The sequence below is a fragment of the Podarcis bocagei genome (assembly GCF_964188305.1).
Source record: "Podarcis bocagei genome assembly, chromosome: 12".
Lineage (NCBI taxonomy): Eukaryota > Metazoa > Chordata > Lepidosauria > Squamata > Lacertidae > Podarcis > Podarcis bocagei.
This window is the reverse complement of record NC_138137.1, coordinates 10,560,587-10,572,852: the sequence shown is the minus strand read 5'-3', so window position 1 is coordinate 10,572,852 and position 12,266 is coordinate 10,560,587. Positions and strand designations below refer to the sequence as shown.

The following is a 12,266-nucleotide window of genomic DNA, read 5'->3' as shown; positions in this document are numbered from 1 at the left end:
GTATAAATAATAAATTATTATTATTATTATTATTATTATTATTATTATTATTATTATTATTATTATTATTATTATTATTGCAGACTGCAGTTTCCATCCTTCCTGTCCATTGCCCATATTGGCTGGGACTGATGAGAGCCGAAGTCCAAAACATATGGAGGGCACCATGTTGGCTACCCATAATGTAACCAATCATCTGGGATATGAAGCCCTAAAGCAAGATTCGGGAATAGGAAGAGTCAAGGCAGAGACAAGACCTGCAGGACCACACAACGAACAGGCAGCATACAAATTAATAATTGTTCCCAAAGTCCCAGAAGCTTGTATATTTCTAACCTGTCTTACTGCAAGACACAAATTCCATAGCGACTCGAAGAAGTGGGAAGTCTGAGGTCCTGCATTCATTGTTGTTTGGTGGTTTCCTGATAGGTCCATTGGCATATTTGGGGGCATGGAATGAAAGACTGCAAAGTTTTGGGTATACTGCATGGCAGTTCCTCAAAGTGACTTTAATAAGTAGTGTATTACAGTGGTTTGACCAGAAACTCAGACTAGGGCCTGGGCTCTTAGGTAAACTGATTTCTGAGGTCCATTTGAAAAGCAGTACAGTGGTACCTTGGGTTAAGAACTTAATTTGTCCCAGAGGTCCATTCTTAACCTGAAACTGTTCTTAACTTGAGGTACCACTTTAGCTAATGGGGCCTCCCGATGCCGCTGCGCCACCGCACGATTTCTGTTCTCATCCTGAGGTAAAGTTCTTAACCCGAGGTACTACTTCTGGGTTAGCGGAGTCTGTAACCTGAAGCGTCTGTAACCCAAGGTACCACTGTATAAAAATACTGCAAATAAATAAATAACTCTTTTGAGGTGGTCTTTCATGAACCCTTTGGGCAAACCTTGCCAGAGGTTTCAATCCTGATATCTCATCCTGGATGAAATTCCTTGTTGTTGTTTAGTTGTTTAGTTGTATCCGACTCTTCGTGACCCCATGGACCAGAGCACGCCAGGCACTCCTGTCCTCCACTGCCTCCAGCAGTTTGGTCAAACTCATGTTTGTAGCATCGAGATGAAATTCCTAGATGACCTTTTAAGTAGATTTCTTGTAGCCAATAAAAATACTTAACTGAGGTTCTGCCCATCCCAGCATAAATCCTGGCTACACCCATGATAGAATAACAGAATTGTAGAGCTGGAAGAAACCTCAAGAGCCATCTACTCCAACCCCCTGCAGAAATCAAAGCTAAACAATCTCCAACAGATAGCCATTCAATCTCTGTTTAAAGATATCCAATCAAAGTCCATCACCTTGTGAGGCAGTCTGTTCCACAGTCAAACAGCTCTTACCATCAGAAACTTCTTCCTACTCTTTACTTAGAATATTCGCTCTTGTCTTTTGAATCCAGTGGTTCGGGTTCTACCCTCTGGAGCACCAGAATACAAGCTCGGTCCCTTCCAATATTTGAAGCTAGTTATCCCATCACCTCTCTGTCTTCTCTTCACTATGCTAAACATACTCAAATTCCCTCAGTTGTTCCTCATAACACGTGCTTTCCAGGCCCTTGATCATCTTGGTCTCTGTCCTCTGCACATGTTCTAGCTTGTCAATATTCTTCTTAAACTGTGGTGCCCAGAACTGGACACAGGACTCCAGGTGGGTTCTGACCAGTACAGAATAGAGTGCTACTATTATTTCCTTTGATCTGGACACTCCCATTGATGCTGTCGAATTGCATTAGCTTTTTCTGCTGCTGCACCACACTGTTGTCTCATGTTAAGTTTGCAGTCTACTAAAACCCCTAGATTCTTTTCACATATACTGTTGGCGAGCCAGGTGTCCACCACCCTATGCTTGTGCATCTGATTATTCCTGCCTAAATGCAGAAGCTTGCACTTGTCCTTATTAAAATTCATTCTCTTAGTTTGGGCTCAGGTCTGCATTGCGTTAAGGTTCAATCCCCACATTAGGCAAAAAGATTCCTGCATTGCCTGGAGTTAGACTAGATGACCCCAACTCTATGATTCTATGATTGCATGCACAAAGTCACTGAGTTCTTATGACCCATGAAGGTAACCAAGAAGTATACCTTGGATCAGGACCCTGCTGATGTGTGCGTCAAAAGCAAATTTCTTTCCTTTTTAAATTTTTATTGCAAAGTAAATACAGCAGTGCCAAACCATACATAAAGAATAATATAAAGGGGAAAAAATAGAGAAGAAAAAGAAGAAATGCAAAGAAAAGTAGCCAGTAAAATAATAAAGAAAAGTATAATGTTTCAATACAATAAACACTATTTTACAAATTAATAGTAATAATAGACTTCCATCACTCTCACAACACTTCCTTTCACATTTCATATTTTATCTGTATTTCAGTATTATTTTCATCTTAATATATAGATGTGTGTGTGTGTGTGTGGGTGTGTGTGTGTGTGTGTGTGTGTGTGTGTGTGTATCCCCTTTTCCATTCACAAGGTCATTCTAGACACAGCCAAAGTTTTACATTATAACTTTGTCTTTCTAAATAATCATTTGTGCATTTTCATTCCTTCTTGACTGTATTCATTGGCTTTAGTCTTATTATAGCTGTCAGTTTGGCCAGTTCCGAATATTCACATAATTTACATAACCTTTGGTCGGTACCTGGTTATCCTTCCAGTATTTATCCACCAGGATTCTCGCCGCTGATGTCGTGTACAAAAGCAAATTTCATAACACACAGTAATGTGTTCTCCGGCCATTTATATCTTTTCCAAAACAAATCACATTTAATTTTTGCAAGCAGCAAAGAAAGCCCTCTGCTCTTGGAGTCATTTTTTTTTTAAAAGTATGATTGGGAGAGGTGACAATCATTCAGAAAATGTATCTGTGCACACACTGAGCTCTACTAATGTCTGAAACAGTCCACTTGTTTCTGCTTGCCTTCGTTGCTGCCTCCATGCAAAAATCTGGGAAGAGAGAACCTCTCACAGAAGATTTCTCAAGTCTGGTGCAGATCTGAAAAGACAGGGTAACCTATGACTACATTCACTGCTGGGTCTCAAAAGGGCAGTGTCTGATGCTGTGCAAGCAGCCACTGAACAGAACAATTAGTCATGACAGTCCCTGCACTACCAGGTGCATTCAGCAGAGAAGATTGCCAGACTTTAGCAGTCCAAAGACTACGGGGATGTGGAAGTTACTCTCTGACAAGCAATGATGCACTGATGTGGCATTCTGGGGGATTGCTGCAGGATGACTTATGCAGAAGCAGTTTTAAGGCTTCGTTTGTTTGTTTAATGGCACTGTTCTGCCAATAACTAGAAGGACAATGAAACAACAAGGGATGTGGGTGGCGCTGTGGTCTAAACCACAGAGCCTAGGGCTTGCCGATCAGAAGGTTGGTGGTTCGAATCCCTGCGATGGGGTGAGCTCCCATTGTTTGGTCCCAGCTCCTGCCCACCTAGCAGTTCGAAAGCACGTCAAAGTGCAAGTAGATAAATAGGTACCACTCGGGCAGGAAGGTAAACGGCGTTTCCGTGTGCTGCTCTGGTTCGCCAGAAGTGACTTAGTCAGGCTGGCCACATGACCCAGAAGCTGTCTGTGGACAAACGTCGGCTCCCTCAGCCTATAGAGCGAGATGAGCGCACAACCCCAGAGTCGTCTGAAACTGGACCTAACAGTCAGGGGTACCTTTACCTTGTTTGCTTAATGGCACTGTTCTGCCAATAACTACAAGGACAACGAAACAACAAGGAAACCACTTGAATACAAAGCCTCCTTTGCACCATATTCACCTCACAGAGCTACAATCCCCGAGTTCCCTAAGGAAGAGGGAATGGTGGTTAAACTACTGAGAACTGTGGCTCTGTGAGGAAGACAGAGGTTTCCTAGCAACTCTCGGAACCCATAACAAATGACAGTTTCCCAGGATTCTTTGGGGCAGCCATAGATGTTTGAAGTGGGTCATGTGGCTAGTAGAAAAGAGTGGATGCAGTAACCAGAGAGGCGGAGGTTCCGATCCTATACATTCTTACCTTGGAGCAACTCCCACTGAATTGAACGGAATGTACTATTAAGTAGACATACATAGAGTTCTGCTGCTGCAGCGCATGCTCCTTGGCTCCCAATATTATTGGGGATTTTGTCGATCTCTGTTCAGAATTGGGGTAGTAGCATCCCCACTGCATCTGGGGCTACTTAAGAAAGACCCGCATGCTTGGAGCGAAACCAGAAGGCAGATCCTGAAGTTGGCCTGAGGTTTTGTACCACTTTGTTTTGTGTTAATATTTTAAATTGTGAACTGCCCCGAGATCTACGGATGAAGGGTGGTATACAAATTTATTTAATTAATTAAAATAATAATAATATAAAGTGATTAATTAATTAATTAATTAATTAATTAGTTAATATTATAAAGTGATAGGCTACAGTGCAGATGGGGCCTAAGATATAAAAACCATAAAGCAATGTTGTCTGCAACAATGAAAACAAAAGCCACTCGCCCGCCCCCAAATTAAAGCACTGGTTTAAAAACAGAATGGGCCAGATTACATACACCTGGGTGCATAGGATGGTCTTCACCTGGTTCCTCTGAATATCATTTGCCAGTAATCACAAAGTCGGGCAAGTGCTGCTGTGCTGAGGTCATAATTGCAGGCATCCCATAGTCATCTAGTCGACCACTGTGAGAACAGGATGGTGGATTAGATCGGGCCACTGATCTGACCTGGTGGGATTCTTTTAATCTTCTTCATTGACACTGACAGCTCTGTATATCTACCATGTCAGTATGTGATGGATGGTGCTGGCTGGTTGAGACAGACTGGTGTCAATCCACGATATTTTTGGATTTGGGATATTTTTGGAGTGTATACTTTACTATAAATATCCAGTTCTCTATCTGCTAAACTCTGCCATCCAGCTGATGCTGAGATAAGAACACAGTGGGTGTGTTCTTGATAGCTCGACAAGCCATGGGGGAAATTGGGAGCCCAAGCAGCCTTTGTTCTTTAGTGGGCAGGGCATCTGACTTGAACCAAGGATGTTTGGATTCCAATCCCCACTTACAGTGCAATCCAAACTTTGTGCACTCAGAAGTAAATCCTACTGAATTCAAGGTGGCTTCCTCCGAGATAGCTAGGGTTAGGATTACAGCCTTAGTCATGAAGCTCTGGTGTAAGCACACAAGCACCCTCAGATTGCCATTGATGGTCAGTGGTTGCTGGTGCAGGGATTGGGTGGTAGGTGGTGGCAAAAAGAGCATGGAGATTGGGAAGGGTGGGTGGGGAGAAAGAGTGTGCAGATTGAATGGGGTGTGTGTGTGTCCCGCTTTCCCATCCTAAAATGTTGGACAGTGTGTGAGTCACTTTTTCTATCCTTAGATGACCCCACTGACCCAGGCACCCATTGGATGATGCAAATACCGGTACCTTTCCTGACTTTTTCAGGATTTCTGAATTCAAGCCCTCTGAATTCAATACCACTCTCCATGCTGCTCTGTCCCATCTGGAGCAGCCGGGGAGTTATGTGAGGCTGCTGTTTGTGGATTTTAGCTCTGCTTTTAACACTATCCTCCCCCATAGACTGGTGTCCAAGCTAGAGGCGATTGGACTCTCCAACTCCACCTGTCTCTGGGTTTTGGATTTTTTGTCAGAACGTTCTCAGAGGGTTAGAGTAGGGTCACACATGTCCACAGCCCTTAGCCTTAACACCGGCTCACCACAGGGTTGTGTGTTGAGTCCCCTGCTCTACACTCTCTATACGTATGACTGTACAGCCATCTATTCCAGCAACAAAATCATCAAGTTTGCTGATGACACTACGGTGGTAGGGCTCATTTCAGGAGGGGATGAGTCCGCCTATCGGGACGAAGTGGAGCGGCTCTGTGTTTGGTGTGGAGAGAACAATCTGGCTCTTAATACGGCTAAGACCAAGGAATTGGTGGTGGATTACAGGAAAAAAAAGGCGGACATTCAGCCCTTGTATATCAACGGGGAACGGGTGGAGAGGGTGGCGGAATTCAGGTTTTTGGGAGTAGCTATCGATCAGGGCATGACTTGGAGCGCACATACCACTGCTCTGGTGAAGAAGGCCCAGCAGAGAATTTATTTCCTCAGACTTTTAAAGAAGAACAATCTGAGTGAGAGACTGCTGGTGTGCTTCTACCGAGGCTCCATAGAGAGCATTCTTACATACTGTATTTGTGCTTGGTTCTCCAGTTGTACAGCTAGGGAGAGGAAGGTGCTCCAGAAGGTCATAACCACAGCCCAAAGGATTATTGGTCATCCTCTCCCATCTTTGGAAGAACTGTACGGTTCCCGTTGTCTTAGGAAAGCAAATAACATCCTGCAGGATTCATCTCACCCGGGACACGGTCTGTTTGCACTACTGCCTTCTGGCAGGAGATATAGAAACATCAAGTCAAAGACAAATAGACTGAAAAACAGTTTCTATCCAAGAGCTGTGGCCTTTTTGAATGCTGTAACTCGATAGTGTGACCTGGGAGTTTGATGGGTGTGGTGTGGGTGTGGCTGGAATGTGGTTTGTTTGGTTGTTGTTGTTGTTTTGCTTTTGATGTTTTAAGGGATGGCATCCAATTTCGTTGCACTTTGTACAATGTTGCACTTGTGTAATGACAATAAAGAATCTATTCTATTCTATTCTATTTATCGTTAATATCCATTTTCCTGGGGATTAAAATCCTAACTGTAGCCACTTAGAACACACACACACACACACACACACACACACACACAACTGATATATGAAGTAAAGGCAATCACTGTCATCTCTTAAGTACCCATTAATCTTTAAAGAGATGCCTTTTGTTTTATACATCGATTTTCTCAAAGTACACAAATGAAAAACACCAGCCACCGCAGTAACCTCAGCTGCAAGCCAACAGTTTCGGTAGGGATTGTGGCTGCTTAAACAAGAGTAACAGAATTTCAGAACCAAAGTTGTGTCTCCTATGTGTGATACAGCAGCAGAATAAGAGGGGTGGGTGAAGTCATTCTTTCTCTAGAGGTTGGAAGCTCAGTAGACATAGTGCAAGCTCCTTGTCTCGTCAGTTCAGCTCCTTGTCTCGTCATCCACCCAGGCCCTAAAGAGAGCTTGGATATTTTACAGAGGAGGTCAAAGGTTTGCTTAGCCTCCACTGCATTTTGGTGCACAAAAGGGCTTGACCAGTTTTAACCTGCTGTTCCCAGCTCCAAATATTTGTGATGTGAGTCACCGCAACTGAATCAATTGATCAATAAATGCAGAACAGCATCCTTCCCATCTCCTTCCCTCTGACTGTCCCTTCCCATTATCTAAGGGGGTGCACTAGCCACTGTACCTCTTTCTTCCCTCCCCATTCTTCTTTTCCTTTCAGATTGTGTCAATTCGATGATGAGTCTGTGACCAGGGGTTGCTTTATTTATTTTTTTAATACCACTTTAATATCACTCATAAGGGTTTAGGCACTTTATAAGTGTTCCAAACAACAACTTACTGGCACAGCATGAATTCTATTGCCAGGAAATTCTCTCCTGCCTCCTGCCTCCTCTCTCTCTCTCTCTCTCTCTCTCTCTCTCTCCCCCATTAAGCATTTCTATATTTGAGAGGCAACTGAGAAAGGATTTAAAGCCATATGTGAGTAGAATTCATTTTCATGGTATCCAAATGTTAATATCTTCCACCCAAGTCACAGAGAGTTCATTTTAAGGATACGGCTTTACAAGGGAAAAACCAACCACCTCTGGTTCAAAGCAAATAAACAGCAGAGCTGAATTTTTGAGACCAAATCATCTATAGCAAACCCAGCCATGTGTAGTATATGGAGGATGCAGGCAGGGAATAACAGTTAGTGGACTCCTCTTCCTCCTTATCAGTGTCTAGATGTGGAATTCTTTTCAAAGGTCTACTATGGCAGTCTAGAACCCAACGTTGAAAGTTGAGAAGCAGGGTCATTATCTGCATTGCTGAGAAGTCAGACTCCTCTCGCTGTGAATTGTCTTCAGGCATAGCAATTCCAACAGGCTGTAAAAGATGGAGAAGAGGGAAGCAGTGTCGCTCCAATGGTACCTCTAGGGTACCAGTTCCACCAGCCTTCTCCCTCTAACAGCTGACACACAGCATTCCTTCCATCAAGCTACAACAGAGGGAAAGATGGAAAGCAGTGCTCGTCTCTTTCAGCTGCTTCGATCCAAGCTGGTTGTTCTGTAACTATTCTTACCACTACTACAATTAATGTATTAATCAACTCCTAAACTGCCGTCTCAAGAACTAAGTTGCCTGAGGTTGCTCTTCCCCTCTTCCTTCCAGACGTCCTTTCCTTTTATGACATGCCTCTCAGATTGTAAGCATGAGGACAGAGGCTGTCTCATCATTCATCTTTGTCAGCTGTATGAGTCAGGGACTGGGCAGAGGAGGAATGGTGGAGACCACCTCCCCATCCTGACCCTTCCAGGGAGGAGGAAGACAGTATAGATTTACAGCAGGGGGTTGGGGGAGGTGGCAGCTCAGAGGCATATGAGGGGGAAAGTTGGGAAATTGTGGGAGAGCCAGAACAGCACCTGGCTGACATGTTGTCATTAGAAAGCATTCCAGACCCTCCATCTCAAAGAACCTGGCGAGCCTTGAAAGTAGGAAAGCAAAGAGCTCAAAAACAGAGGGCACATAGCAGCACCAGTACAGGAGATTATGAGAATGACAAATGAGGAAGTGGGAGAGACGGGGTGGTGGTGGAGATTCACTCGGGGCAACGCCATTATCCAAGAGGCTGGATTCTATACCCTCTCTCTGTAAAGATTGAAATAAAAAAGGACAGTAAGAAACTTTTCCTTCTCTTTATACTTTCCTGGGCAACCAGCTGGGAGCCGCTGACAGCATCCTGACAGTATGGGAGCATTTTTTGGCTAGGGTAAAAATGCTTCAAAAAATGAGCAGCACATCAGAATTCTCAGATAGTACAGTTGGATTTTAAAAAATCATATTTAAGGAAGATGATCTACGTCTAACAAAGGCACCGGCCAAACTTTTTAGTTTTACTTTAGTCATTGTCAGGGCCTGTTTAAACATTTTCTCAGCAGTGAAGCTGTTCTGAAAATAACTTCCATGTCGTTGGGCTCCGTGTAGCTGTGAGAAGAGAACATTTGAATCTCTTTCCCCCATGGATCTGCCAGATTGTGTGGGAAGGTGTCCGTGCCAATGCTGCTTCTCCCTATGTGGGAAAGAGAATTCAAACATTCTTGTAGCCACATGGAGTCCTGACCGTGTCGAAGCCATTTTCAACAGCTGCCATGCTAGCGAGAGAAAGTTTGAATTGGGGGCTCAGTTAGATCTTGCCTCAGGTGTAGCTCAGAGCTACGCAGGGAAGCAAAGGGTGTCAGTTTTTAAAATAAATATTCCAGCCTAACTAATTCATGAATTTATGAATATGGTTTCTACCAATATTCTAAATGCCACCTGAAATGTTAGAGAATGAGCTTGCTTCCAGGGTAGACCCTGTAACATACAATGCCAGCCAGTCAAGGCTCCCCACAGCAAGTCTGATCCAGGGGTATATAAAGGTCTTGCCTTTGCCACAAGAGAGATAAATTAGTTCCTCCTCTGCATGATGCGCAAGAAGCACGCAAGGAGGAAATGGAAGCCACAGTTGGTTTGAGGTCACTCCACACCACACATTTAAAGCACTCCTGTACCACTTTAAGAGCCATGGCTCCTCTCAAAGGATCCTGGGAACTGTAGGTTGTTAAGGGTGCTAAGATCCTTCACAAACTACAACTTCCAAGATTCTTTGGGGAGGGGGTAACTGTGACTCTTAAAGTGGTATAAGAGAGCTTTAAACATATGGTGTGGATGTGACTGAATGCCTGAAGGCATTAACAGAGGTGAACAAATCTATTGCCAGTTGGCATGCTTTTACCCACAATTCTGTTCCATTCCATTTCTGCATTGATCTGATTTTTTAAAAAAATCTAAATCAGTCAGTGGCAGCAGCCAGATTCCCACTCCCTACAATTCTTCTGGGAACAATTCTAAATTATGGGGTAGTAGTGTTCCAAATAGGGACGTGGGTGGCGCTGTGGGTTAAACCACAGAGCCTAGGACTTGCCAATCAGAAGGTTGGCAGTTTGAATCCCCGCAACGGGGTGAGCTCCCATTGCTCGGTCCCTGCTCCTGCCAACCTAGCAGTTCGAAAGCACGTCAAAGTGCAAGTAGATAAATAGGTACCGCTCCGGTGGGAAGGTAAACGGCGTTTCGGTGTGCTGCTCTGGTTTTCCAGAAGTGGCTTAGTCATGCTGGCCACATGACCCGGAAGCTGTACACCAGCTCCCTTGGCCAATAAAGCGAGATGAGCGCCGCAACCCCAGAGTCGTCCGCGACTGGACCTCATGGTCAGGGGTCCCTTTACCTTTAGTGTTCCAAATGGGAAATTTTATAGTTAAAGAACAGGATGGGCTACTCACTGGAGGATTTTCTCCACTTGAGGCTGTTTGGGGGAAATGCTGTAGTTCAACTGCTTTGCATGCAAAAGGTCCTAGCCTCAAACCCCAGCATCTCCAGCTTGGGCTGGAAAAGACTCTTGCCTGAAACCCTGGCGATCTGTTGCTGATCAGTGGTGACGATAGTGAGCCAGATGACCTGAACTGGCACAAGGCAGCTCCTTCTGTTTCTAAGTGGCAGCACAAAGCTGTTTGCAAAAATGAAGGGGGGAAAATGACTTAAACCCTCTGCTGCCTCATATGTCCCCAGTAAAAAATCACTATAATTAACAAACACCACGATATCTATGAAAATGACTCTATATAAAGTGTGTGTGTATTTTCAGTGGAGCCTGGTTACAAAGTCAGCCCAGAGCCACACTATACATTTTAAGTGGTATGATGCCTCTTTAGAAAGTCATGGCTTCCCCCAAAGAATTCTGGGAGCTGTAGTTTGTTAAACATGCTGAGAGTTGTTAGTAGACCCCCATTCCCGCCCCTTAACAGAGCTACAATTACCAAAACTCCCTGTGAAGAAGGATTGACTGCAAACTGTTACTTGGTGAGCGGAATGGGGTCTCCTAGCAACTCTCAGAACTCTTAACAACTACATCTCCCAGAATTCTTTGGGGGAAGCTATGACCGTTTAAAATGGTGTCATAGGGTTTTAAATGTATGGTGGGAATGTGGTCATGTCTTCAGCACTCTCTCCTTCAGGAAATGTGCTATATACAAGTTGTCCTTAACTTCCCACTATTTTGACAAAAGAGGAGCACAAAAGAAAGTAATGAGGGCCTTTTAATTTGTTTGTTCATTTGTTTTATATATTAAAAACCCCCTATTATGAACCTATTACAAATAAGTTCCATGTAGCTGTTATATACAGTACCGGTATGTGCATTTATTATATCTTTGTATGTTTCTTTGGAATTTGTGTAGCTATTATATTACAAAGTGTCTATGTTTATATGATTTAGAACTATGCACAGCTGATGAAGCCCCTTCGGGCGAAACAGGTGGATATTCAGGAATCCTTGTCTTGTTTGCCTGTGCCAAAATCTACCAGTGCCAGTTTCTTTTGTCTACCAACTTTATCATCTTCATTAGACACTTAGAAGATTATTTCATGTCACTCTTCTAAGGAATACGTCAGACAGAAAAATACAAGAGAAGATGAAGAAATTAGAAATGAATCTATTACGGCACTGGCAAAATAGGATTTGTATTTTGTACATACTAGATTTGGTTGTCAGCCGAATAAGCTACATTTCAATATATTATGTCACGATGTTGATTTTGACGCTATGAGAAGCGGTATCTAATTTTCGAGAAGTAGTTTCTAGTAAATAACTTTGCAATTGTTATCATATAGCCTATTACGTCTATGTGTTTTTTCAATTGGATTTGCGTAATATAGGCATTCTGGTGTCTTTGTTTTTCTTTGTTTTATATGGCAACATAGTGATCTGGCTCCCACATAGTGACATTTGAAGTAAATTTGGGAGGTTCTTCTTTGGGCAGCACATCTGATTGGTTTTGACAGGGGGGAAAGATCAATAAGACCAGCAAATTTTTTTGAGGGGAAAGGGAGTGTTTGTTCACAACCAGCGGCTAACATCACAGGCCACCCATAACACGAGCAAAATAAACATCTCCAGTGACACTCTGGACTGTCACATTTCCCCCCACAGAATAGCAATCTAACATGGCTGCTCTTCCACCTTCTGCTCAGAATGCTATCAGCAAGTTATTTTTGGATTGCTAGCTAGGTTACTCTGTGTCTGCATGACTTGTCCATGCAACATCGTTCAAAACAAT

At 43.4% G+C, this 12,266-nt stretch overlaps 3 long non-coding RNA genes across 3 annotated transcripts; 2 read left to right on the top strand and 1 right to left on the bottom strand.

The window, feature by feature from the left end:
- The first annotated feature begins 4,844 nt into the window (after positions 1-4,844).
- LOC308570277 lies at positions 4,845-7,710 on the top strand. Its single transcript, XR_014001069.1, has 2 exons — positions 4,845-5,075; positions 7,569-7,710. It is a non-coding gene; the product is annotated as an uncharacterized lncRNA (long non-coding RNA).
- LOC308570252 lies at positions 7,616-10,952 on the bottom strand. Its single transcript, XR_014001043.1, has 2 exons — positions 10,434-10,952; positions 7,616-8,001 (listed from the first exon to the last, which is right to left on the bottom strand). It is a non-coding gene; the product is annotated as an uncharacterized lncRNA (long non-coding RNA).
- A 32-nt stretch (positions 10,953-10,984) lies between these two features.
- Positions 10,985-11,810, top strand: LOC308570325. Its single transcript, XR_014001126.1, has 2 exons — positions 10,985-11,339; positions 11,426-11,810. It is a non-coding gene; the product is annotated as an uncharacterized lncRNA (long non-coding RNA).
- The last annotated feature ends 456 nt before the right edge of the window (positions 11,811-12,266 follow it).